The following is a 12,912-nucleotide window of genomic DNA, read 5'->3' as shown; positions in this document are numbered from 1 at the left end:
GTTGACGGATATCCGGATATTTCGGATATCCGGATGTCAAACCCTACGCGCAGCGATTGTTCCGAGACAATTTGTTTGACACTTTTGACGGGCAACGAGCACAAATCTTTCTTCTGGCATTAAAACGGAACTATTGTTTTAAACAATCATTGAGTGAACTAAGTAGTCTAACGTTTTCGTAAGTATATGGAAAAACGCGATTTTTCGAATTTAACAAACATTGAGCGTACCTGTATTTAATTTGTTGACTGTCTGTCTGCATACTCAGAAACCCTACTATTTTTGCAGTACATGCCACTACTCGTGCCTCAAGAGCCGTGCTTTGTCGGTGCATCTACGCGCGTTCCTTCTCTTGCCACTAATCACGCGCTTGTCGCTTCTGTGTATTTATTGCTCTACGTTTTTGGTACTTGATTACAAAACTGCATGTTCCGTATAAAAATGCCAATTTTTTATGGGGTGCGAATGTAAACAAAATCAAATGAATATGATTGCATCAATTTCCAATAGTATTAAAATTTCCCCCGAAGTACAACGACAGTAAAACATGAAAAACTACTTTCCGGGTGTCGCACCCTGGTGCGAATTTGACATTGGATTTAGATATTTTTTCTAATTATTTACTCAATTTGCACCGAGTACATTACTTTCCCCAGACCCGCAATGGCCAAAATAGATCTTATTGTATGTTGTTTTTTTTTTTACCTGTTCCGTAGCTTAAATTAACATAAATAACACGTGCGAATTTAGAGACAGCGCGCCAAGCGGGACGTTATGGAAACTCAAAATCCCATACTTACTTAAAATGAGACTTAACGCAAACCCGTACGTCACGTTACGCCATCGAATAAATTTACGCTAGGGGTACAGTAGAACATTTGACATTGACATATTCGCTAGCGTGTGCGTAACTTACTTTCTAAAGATCTCGCTCGCACTCGCATATTAGTGTGAGCGAGATGTATAGAAAGTAAATTACGCAGATGTTAGCGAATATGTCCGTTTGACACTGTTAAAGCAGTCGTGGTAATACTTTAGGCTAGTCATTAAATCGTAGCAGAATGTTAGTGAATTCATGATAACGTAGTATGAGCAACTGGGCTAAAAATATAAAAATGTGCCACCAGGGGCACACTTATCTAGAAACCTAAGATACTCGTATGTGTAGGTACTCTAGGTACTCGTATATCAGTGTATGTATAGTGCTATCCCCTATCAATCATATGTGTGTTTGGCAATTCGGCACGCCAGTAAACAAAGATTCAATTGACGAATTTAGTACGGTCACGTCTGAAAATATCGATACGAAAAAAGTGCCAATAATATGTATACACGACTTTATTGCCTATATATTTAGGTAGTGTATACATATTTTTGGCACATTTTTCGTATCGATATTTTCAGACGTGAGTCACGGTCTTTAATTGTTCAGCCATCTAAGGTGCAAGCTAATTTGCTACCGATTAAAGACCTTAACTGTACAGTCACGTCTATAAATATCAATACGGACAAAGTGCCAAAAATATGTATACACGACCTCAATATGTGGGCAATAAGGTCGTGTATACATAGTTTTGGCACTTTATCTAATCCCGTATTTTTAGACGTGACTCTACGTATGTACAGTCAAGTGCAAAAATATGTATCGAAATAATCGTCTCATAAATATGGTACTACGCTCTGACGCTTATCGCATGCGAATGATCTGCCCACGGCGTACGGACCGCTCCGCACACATATTTTATTTTATTCTCGCTACCGTGATGTAATGAGCTGATAAATGGGAGAAAACCACCAATTAGTGTCGATGAATTTATTGTTTCTACTTAAAACGTAGGAGGGCCACATACTTACTGATAAATCGTAAATTGCGTTTTTAAATTTGTTACCCTTTGGGATTTAAATCAACAATTAGATTATTGTAATTACACGGATTGTCAATTAAGGATATCTGTATGGAGATTAATGTTCCACCGAGGTTTATAATTTATTCGATTCTTGCCCCGAATCTGAGAATGTGGCATGCATAATAAAATTAAATTTTTATCGGACTGCTGGAAAACATTGCTCTCACAAGATTTAATGTTACGGGATGTATAGAACAGCTGTTGCTAGGTTTGATTAGTTAGGTGCATGTGGCGAAATGCATAAACATTACAATAATTTAACAACAACAAGGACAACTTCAATAGAAGGACATGATGTCACGATCCTCAGCATTGAGGGACCAAGAAGAAGAAGACAATAATTTAATTGTTCTAATCGAATAGCGTATTTAGTTTATTATTTAATATTGGCGAGAGGTACAAATATATACGAACTTCCGAACCGAGTACTTACAAAATTTTTAATGGAATTTGAAGGGTCACTCCTGCTCACCTTACAAAATAAAATAGTTGATAAATGTTGTAAATAAAGTCTTAAGTGTATACCATATGAAAGTTAATAAACCAGAAATACCAAACAAATTCAACACTTATAACATAAACTATTACAGCCATTTGAGCACTTCCACAAAAACGTGAAATGGTACCTGTCACTAAGCACTATTTAAATCCAGTATATCTCCTGCATCCTGTATGTACAGCTGTTCCAATATAATGACTTATATAAATTAAACAAGCGGATTAATTTTATTTGTTTACGTTTAAAAATAGGTATTCAAATTGATTATTACTGTAATAGCCATACCAATTGGCACCTTATAGAGTATTTACCACTTATTGCCTGATATTGCTACAATATTTAACAATTTCACCATTCATTTCTTGACGTTTACTTATGCAATAAATTAATGATCATAGTTAAATAATTACATTCATAATTTAAACATAACCAAAAAAACTGTATGACTCGAGCAATACCAAACCTTAATTCAATCATTACAGTCGATGAGGAGAAAAAATATGATTAGTTATTTCAAGGTACTGGTATAGGTATAGTAATGATCGAGTTAATTTCGTCAGGTGACAACCAAAACTCACTAATTACTGCCACAAGTTCAGGGCCAGAGTGAACCGTACAAGTACCAAAAAAGGGTTTTTTTTTCAATTTGTGTTTTTGACTATTGCAGCCGTTAAATCTCGAAATCTCTAGAAGAACAGTCCAGAAATTTGGTATATGTAAACCATATAATTGTATTCAGAGTTAAAGGCGAATTTCTTTCAGTAGGCCTAGCACATGATTAGAGCGACAACATCTCGCGGCGAGATAGTTATACTTCGAGTCTTTTTGTGTTAATTAAAAAGGGACGGGTAGTCTATCTCGCCGCGAGATAACGTCGCGCCAATAATGTGCTAGCCCGGCTGATGATAATTTTCAAAATGGCGGGGGTTCCTCGCTATTTTATTATACGAATCGGTAGGATTATTGTTCCGGATGAAATTTTTCTAATAAACATTTGAATATTTTATGTAATGGATTGAGCGCGTCGTAGTTCGACAGGAAGAGAGTTCCATAGCCGAACGGAATGAACAATTATAAAATTTTGAGGAGGACGGAGGGACAGAAAGAAGCAAATTTTGAGGATCGAGTGGAATTTAAATAACTAAAGCGTTCTTTTACATAAGTAACGGGGAATGGTGGGATTAAAGAGTACACTATAAAAAAGGCAAAGAATATTTATGCACCACCGCTAGAAAATCAGCTTTGATATAAAAATAACCAAAGGGTAGTTAGTTTAGACGTCAATGAATACACTTTCATAGGTTTTATAAAAAAACAGACGACTTTTATTTTTACATATAATATAATTCAGCAAGCAATGTATCACTGCTTTGCCTTTAACTCAAAACTGACGCGACGTCACAAATGTCACAAGTGCCTATGATGTATGTACGACATATAGGTATAGGGAGCGTGCATGAACTGTAGGAGGCAGCACAGGAGCCGTCAGAGTTTTGGCGCGAGGCGTAAATGTGATGTTTTTTGTTCCGATGTAGCCCACAAGATGGCAGAACCTACTATGCACAAGAAAACACGTGACGTGTACATGTGCATGTTTATGGTTCCGATTCAGGCCACAAGATGGCAGACCCTCCAACGCGCTCGGTCTCTATTGCCGCTCGAAAATTTTCAAAAATTAATTATGCTCTGGTAGTTGAGAATAAATTTAAAAAATATTTTAGAATCGTTTTATAGCACTAAACCTACGTCTAGTTTACGCTTGCGGTTATATTAATAATACACACTGTATAATTTTGATTTCCTTGTACAGTCAGCGTCAAATACTTCGTAGCAACCAAAGTAGCCAAATAGTTCGGTACACCATATATTTAGTATGGTGTACCGAACTATTTGGCCACTTTGACTGTCTCTTAATACAGGTATCTTGAATACTTAAAAATAGACACCAGCATGGATATTGAAATGTTTACTTTAAGTTACTGAATAAATGTTTTTATTAAATCATTTTTTTTTTCAAACAAATCAATATGAACTCTATTTACTACACTATAAGTTCAAATTTCGCTGATTTTTTGTGTTTCCAGTATCAAGATGAATTGACCAATCTGTGGAATAGAAACGACTTCTGGGGACACATTGCCCGCGAAATACTGCAGCAGCCATGCACCGTCCACAATTACGCGCGCGACGCCTCCAACCATCAAAACATTGTCAGCCAAAACCTACCTGCGCGTTTATCTCTACGCAAGCTAGGCTCCCAAGCTTTCGTCTTCTGGGTCGTCATAGGCTATTTATTCCTTAGGATATTTTATTCTGCCAGCGGAGTATTTTATGTTTTTATACTATTTATAATGTGGGCGTGCCTCGTTGTAACAAAGGCGACACCTGCGTTATACTACTAAGTTTTAAGAGAAATTCAATATGTTAAATCACATCTGTATCGTATATGTATTTATTCGCATGCAAAAATAAAACCAAAAACTTAAAAAATACTGACAAATCAGTCGTCAACTTTTTAAAATTTTAAAAACGCAAAGTGTGTCAGTCTCAAAAATGTGTTAAATTTTATATAAAAAAAATGTACGTGAAGAAGTAGATTACTACCCATTTTAAGGTGCCTGATCCATGTAAGGCCCAGTGTCTAATGAAGCCCACTTTTGAAAATGAGCCCCCCGCGCTTTAATTGCCAGTTCAAAAACCTAGTAAGGCTAAATGACTACACTAAAACCTATCATTTCTCAGATCCCTGTCCCTACTAGTTTTTTATACGGAATTTGTGACTTCCTGAGTTTTACTAAGGTAAAAGGTAAGTTAACATACTACTTACTGGGTTTAGAGGCATAGAAATCTGTAGTAATCATAATAATTGTGCCGATTTTGGAGCAGGTGTCTCTGTAATCGGGTGAGTACTTACGAGATGGATACAAATAAGATAAAAAACGAATTTCCAATAATTAGTTACCCACCTTACCTAGTAGGTTTTTATATAGGGCAGCCAAAATCAGCCTTTAACACCCTTCGCATAAAAATAAAGCATTAATCTCATGCAATATGGAATGGCTGTAGTACAATATGCGGAGATGATCAGAGGCTTCACTTTCATAATTCCGTTGAATTTGGGGACCCGCTAAAGTGTGGTAGTTTCTTAAGTTACTTGGAGTTAGTAAATATTACAAAGCTCAATTAATACCTTTTTTGATTTCGACTGCATTAATCTGCACTTCTTTTCTTCTGATTTTTTTTCTCGTTAAGTATAAAAATCTAAAACTTCCCTTCTAATGCATCTACTTTTTTAATGTTCGTCTCGTCTTAGGCCGTTGGAAAAGACGATGCGAGCCAAAACATGATCCTCCCTCTAATTGACCTTATTGATCATATCATCATATGTATCCTCGATAGCTCTATTCTTCTTATATTTTCCAGTCGCTTTGGTAAGATGCCGTTAGAAAGTCCAATTCCTTCTCCTTCTCAAACTACCGCTCTATTTATTTCCATTTATTTGTTTCGTCTCTTAAGTTCTTGTGTGTCTTTTGTACATAAACAGATTACCGTTTTGAAATGAAAATGAAATGAAAACATTTATTTCGGACAAAAACATCCATATTATGTTAGTAATGACTTACGGCTAAGTGTGTTAGTAAAAAGTATAATTGCAGTTTGGATTGGCATGCAGCGACATCCAGTGAATAAGGATAGGGCTGTCCATCCTCTCAGCAATCACAGCAACAAGTATTTGAACAGACATGCGCTCACGAACCTACGAAGGATTTTTTGTGATAAGAAAATTAACTTTTATAGCCCTTATGTTTTGGGTCTGGCTTGGCTTGGCGTGAACATAGTTTTGAGTTTGACCCGCTAAGTTAGCTTACAGATTACCTAAATACGAGAAAAAAATCTTAAAGCTCTTCGTTGACAAGAATCCGATGTTAAGCACCAGCAACAATGTTCCGAAGATGCGCGTGCGTCCCGGGAGCGGACAGGTTTGACCGGCGGCATTCCAGAAGATGTCGTCACCAATACTTTCACTCCGGCTTGACTCTGAGCTCGGACACCGGGGAAATGGGCCATAGAATTACTTGAGTTGAACATTCGAGTAAATAAAACTACGGATATTATGATGGTCCTGTTTGTCTACGTCACATCGTGATAAACAGTGTCCGTCTCTTTCCATCACGTGGTGTTAAAAAGTGACACTTATTTTATCAGGTGGTTAAAGCCATCCATAATATGTCTGAGTATATGTAAAGTCTGAGTATATGTAAGTTTGAGTTTGAGCTTGCTGCATGAAGCTGGTTTGTATTAGGGTCCCCTCTAGCAAGCTCGGTTCTGTCCATACAAACGTAGTTACGTCCTAATTTGAAAACAACTAGGTATATTGCTCTGAAACTTTGTACTTACAATAGAATAAAGTATATTTAGGGCTGTAATTATAATTAGTTTACATAGCCGCAGATACCATAGTTAAAAAAATACAGTAAATTTGTGTTATCAAAGTCTCTGCCAAATTAAGGGTTAAAATGATTAAAGGTTTTATTAATTGTCCTAATCTCTTAAGTATTAGAGCAAGAATTCGGATTGGGCCATTTGATTTAAGACAAATAACATTAAATTATAAATTGATATTATCATATATTTAAGAAAAAATGACCTATCCCATCGGTGTCTAACTAACAAAGCAAAAAAATAATGTAATAAAATTGGTTTGTTCCAATAGTACACATTAAGTCATTTGACAATTCCCATACAATACAATAAAATAGTCAGATATTCTGTCTTTAATTTCGTGATAAAATCGTGTATATACTATACAAGCATTCGTTTTTACAATTTAAAAATTGTTGATTTTAAAAACAGAAACCGGTTTTAACCGGTTTCGGTTTTTTTTAAGCCGAAGAAAAGACCGGTTTTGAAAAACCTCCGGTTTTTGCATTCCCTAGTATCATGTGTGTTACGTTAATTAAAATTAACTATAATCTCCTATATTCCTATTCACAGCGAATGATGCTCTATGAATACCATAACTGTTTCGTTATCTATAATAGATCTCCGTATTTGTTTTATAGAGAAAAATAGTACGAATTACGTTTCATAGTGATATTTTTTATTGAGAATTGAATTAAACTTAGGGCACAGTCGGCAACCCAGCCACCATTCAGGCCGCGGTGTGGTACCTGGACACGGTGCTGGCTACATGCAACGTGCCAAACAACGTGCAGCTAGAGGCTGCGGCCGCATACTTCATCGCGTCCAAGCACCGCGGGCCGCCCACACGTACGTCGAAGCTTATCACATGCGCCAGATTCGCCTTCACGAAGGAGAAGCTGCTGGAGAAGGAGTTAGACATATTGTTTACATTGGTATGTGACTACTATTTATACTTTTTTGATATAGTTAATAAAAATAACTAGGAAAGTTTAATATTAAAGTTGATATCGTTAGAATGTTCTATTTTAACGGCTCCAAGTTAAGGATGACTCACGATAGAATGGCCCGGGTCTGGGCCGAGACAACCGACACGTCGTTTTCTATGACAGATGACCGGTGATCACGTGATGCTTTCTATAGGGAACAAGCTATTTTCATACCAAATTCAACAATCCTTAATTTAAATTGGTCCAGAATCAATGGTACAACAAAATGCCATTTTATTCACACACCGTTGACAAAGGAGTGGACGTATACTAAATGTCTGCTTTAATAGGGGATACAGGGCATGCCCTGCCGTCTTTCTGATATCGTCCGACCATCTGGCTCGTGGTTTTCCGTCACATCGGCTTCCCAGTCGAGGTCTCCAGAACAGTACTCGCTGGCCCCATCGGTCATCATCCCTGCGACATATATGGCCGGCCCATTCCCACTTCGGCTTCGCAATTCTTTTCGCGATGTCGGTAACTTTTGTGCGTTGGCGAATGTCCACATTCCGAATTCTGTCTCGCAGGGATATCCCGAGCATCGCGCGCTCCATAGCAACGCATACGTTGGATTATAATACATATAGTAAAACCTTAAACTTTTATATGTAGTTTCTTTACAATGTCTCCGTTTCAAGAACAAACAAAAAAAACTTTCGCGATCCTTTTACGTTGACACTTTACAGACATTCGTCGAGCCTCGTGTTACGACGATCCACTATAAATTATAACTTACTTATACTGTCAACTGTCAAGTCCAGATCGATATAATCTTTACTTATAACTGTCAACTGTCAAGTCCAGATCGATATAATCTTTACGTCAATGTAACCTTTACAAGCGTGGACGATATATTTTTACAACAATCGCTGACAAAGTCAAGTATGGTCAGAAAATATACCAAATCTCGTAAGGCCCAAGGTCCTACCTACAGAACTTGCCGACCCGAGCGGCCTGGGGCGACCCTGGCGAGAAAATGGCCCTCGCTGGGCAATCAAACGACTGGACCGGGAAGTATTTGAAGAGGCAGCCATGGTGAAAGCCTGGCTACCGATTCCCGAGGGCCCTGTTGTGGTAGACGCGGAAGCGGAGGCCATGGGGAGTGCAATGTTGGAGGTGTGTGACGCGGCCATGCCGCGTGCCGGCCCGATTCTCCCAAGGCGAAAAGTATACTGGTGGTCCGCCGAACTTGCGCAGCTACGCGAGTCCTGCGTATCCGCGAGACGCCGGTATACACACTGCCGGAGGCGGCGCATACGAGACGTGCCTGAGGAGGAGCGACTATACGCCGCATACTCGGGTACCACCAAGTTGCTGCAGGGGGCAATCGCCAGGGCAAAAGACCAAGCCGAGGAGGAGATGCTGGAGACTCTAAACAGCGACCCGTGGGGAAGGCCGTATAAGATGGTGAGGCGAAAGCTTCGCCCCTGGGCACCACCACTCACGCAAAGTCTACAACCGCAACTCCTCGAGCAAGTGGTCAACGCCCTGTTCCCAACGAGGGAAGGTCACACATCTCCACACATGCCACCCCCCACAGGAAGGGTAGAAGATGCAAATGGCGCCCCGGAAGTAACGGAAGGTGAACTGGGGGCTGCGGTGTTAAGGCTTAGAGCCAAAAATACTGCCCCTGGTCCCGACGGAATCCCCGGTCGTGCCTGGGTTCTAGCCCTGGGCCCACTCGAGCCGCGCATGAGAGCGCTCTTCAGCGCATGCCTGGCACAGGGGCGGTTTCCTCGGCCGTGGAAGTCGGGGAAACTCGTCCTACTGCGAAAGGAGGGGCGACCAGCAGACTCGCCCTCGGCCTATAGACCCATAGACCACACAGAGCGAGATGACATTCACAATGCCCATACCTCTATTAAATTATTATTTATATGATCTGTGGGACATTGTGTCCAATTTTCAATCCTATGTCAGCTTTTGGAACTTATGAGGCTCATATTGGGTGATATGATGAGGATGGTAAGTCAATTATAAGTAGAATCAGTGGCAACAGGAGTAATAGTAGTTTAAATTATTAATATTAATATTTTAAAAAGAAACTAATATTAGTTAGTTGTTCTAAATAAAACTAGGCTCTGTGAGCGTAGACCAGGGATTTCATGAACATATTCTTCACATTCACGAATGTGAATCCGAATGTTCAGGATGCGAATGTACGAATGCGAATATGAATGTTAGAGACTATGTAGTTGTTATTATCATTCCCAATTAGATAAAATCTGTTAGTACATAAAACATAGTTACCTTAGAACGGGATGTTATAAAGTGTTGAAAAATGCTGTCATAATGCATTAACCAATAATAAAATATAATATAGTACATTACTATAGAGGCCGGGAAATGTAGGGTTGTAGGGCAGCTGAGCTTCGTGAAGGATAGAGATACGCGGCCGGCAACCCCGTTTCTCGCCGAGATTAAAACATATATTAACCATTTCTGTACAAAAAATAATAATGTAAAAAATAAAAGTATTCTGCATTTTTTTTTACTATAGTGAAGTCATACTAAATACTAAAATTGTCGCAATTCAACCTGTAACACGCGACCAAAATGTAAGCGCCGTAAAATTCATGGCGCTTACGCGCTTAGCACTCCACGTCCTTGCTTTGTTGTCAAAACAACAACAACTCATGACGCAAAAATCTTCTTCTATCTTGCACTAGCAACACCTCATCAAAAATCTCGTGCGTATGGTAAATCTTTTGCGGTACGAGCAGTTCAGCTTTGGAATGAGTTGCCTACCTCCTTAAGGCAATCGCGGTCCGTAGCATCGCTTAAGGGGCAGTTAAAGAAGCTGTGCCTATCTGACCAGATTTAACTTATTTGTGACTATAAATATATAATTATTGTATATCGTAATATAGGTATTATATATATTTGTTATACTATTACTTCTATATTTTTTATTTATTTATTTAATTTTATTTATTTTCGCCCTCTTTTATAATTTTATTGACTTTCCTCTAGTCTATTGTACTCAGTGCTATATTTGTCTACCATTCTTCATCAACTCTTATCTACTCAAAGGTTAACCGGAAGAAATCCCTTAAAGGGATAAGTTCGCCTTTGTACTGCTTATCCTGTGCCATATTTATATTTTGTTATTTATACAATAAAGAGTTTATACATACATACATACATACATACAAAATACTGGTTTTCTGTACCGGTCTATACGTTCTTATAATAATGCAACGTAGACTTAAATCGACCGGGATATAAACCGTGATTACCTTTTATATTGTTTATGAGCTCCCGATATTTCGACGCAGTTACATGCATCTTCATGCAACGTTACGTTACCACTGGCACGTTGAAAGCGAACGCAGCCGACGCGCACAGTTGTTCTTAATTAAAATGATTAAACCATGTTCTTGACAAAGATGTTTTAAACACTGTGTTTTGTTGCAGCCTGCTTCAACTACGACAACAAGGCCCAGGCCGAGAAGAAGCTGAAAGACAGCAACATGGATAGTGGAGGTAAGTCTTATATTTTTAGGGTTCCGTACCAAAAAGGTACAAAAGGGTTTCGTTTTGTACCTTTTTGGTGCGACTCTGTCCGTCTGTCACCAGGCTGTATCTCATGAACCGTGATAGATGTTGCCGCTATAACAACAAATACTAAAAAGTTATACGACGTTGGTGGCAAACAAGCATACGGCCCGTCTGATGGTAAACGGTTACCGTAGCCTATAGACGCCTGCAACCCCAGAGGCGTTACATACGCGTCATCGACCCTAACACCCCGCACCCTCGCTGAGCTCTGGCAACCTTACTCACCGGCAGGAACACAACACTATGACTAGGGTATAGGTACTTCCCCAGTTGGGCTCTGTTCTAGATCTGGAATGACATCCGCTGTGCTGTGCCCTACCACACTAAGCGAGATGATATTCAGTGTCCACCTCTCTTTTGGACGTAGTTTAAGGACATACCCGGGTCCAGTTTTGTACAGAAAACGACAGACATGGCGTCTCCAGTCTAAATGCTTTAAAACCTATATTTATGACGAAGTACAAACAAAAGAAATATATTTTCTAGCAATAAAGTTTAGTGCATTCTGAAACCTAATTTATTAATTCGCCAATTTTGCCACAAAGTCTAAAATGGAATTCTATTATAGAGACTGGTTAAGACACGACACCCTTGAAATAAACGGAGTTTGAAAAAACACGGTGTATATCGTAACACTTTTGTTAACAGAAATAATGACGTGTTTCGATATTCATTGGCCATTTTGGCTGATCTATTTGATGCCGACAGTACCTAATGCAAGTATTGGGTTTGGAGTGGAATGAAAAAACTAAAAAAAAATATATGATATACATTGTCATGCAAACTTCCACTGAAAATTGGTTTGAACGAGATCTAGTAAGTAGTTTTTTTTTAAATACGTCATCATAAAATTTAAAAACAATTTTTTTTTACCAAAACTGCTGACTCTAACGCGCGTCGACGCCTTGCCGCTACAACGTCATAAAATTAAAAAAAAATTTTTTTCATCAAACCCATACGTGTGGGGTATCTATGGATAGGTCTTCAAAAATGATATTTAGGTTCCTAATATCATTTTTTTCTAAACTGAATAGTTTGCGCGAGAGATACTTCCAAAGTGGTAAAATGTGTGTCCAAAGTGGTAAAATGTTGAACAAGATCTAGCAAGTAGATTTTTTTTAATACGTCTCAAATGGTACGGAACCCTTCATGCGCGAGTCCGACTCGCACTTGGCCGCTTTTTGTCTTACGGTAGTAGTACTAGCACCCACAGAAGGGGATGAGTATCGTTTTACGTAACAGCGTTAAACCCAACTAACTGTAAACCGGCTCCAAAAACAATACCAATGCAGGCTGATTTTAAAAATATCCTATCCCTTAGTAACTCGCGCGTAGTTACTTTTTCTTCGTTTCCGGAGAGCGAATACTCTTTTAATTCCTCTTTGGCCGCAGTTTCCGTGTCGCGAAGGTAAAGGAGGACCTTTAAAGCTTCATCAGTTCGACCTGAAATCACAAATTTATTTTTCAAACAGACAATAAAGGCAATGAAAATATTGTTGTCTCCATATAATCTTTTATCGCTGACCGCTGACTG

This window comes from Cydia pomonella, unplaced genomic scaffold (genome assembly GCF_033807575.1).
Source record: "Cydia pomonella isolate Wapato2018A unplaced genomic scaffold, ilCydPomo1 PGA_scaffold_56, whole genome shotgun sequence".
In the NCBI taxonomy this organism is placed as follows: Eukaryota; Metazoa; Arthropoda; class Insecta; order Lepidoptera; family Tortricidae; genus Cydia; species Cydia pomonella.
This window is presented reverse-complemented; position numbering follows the sequence as displayed.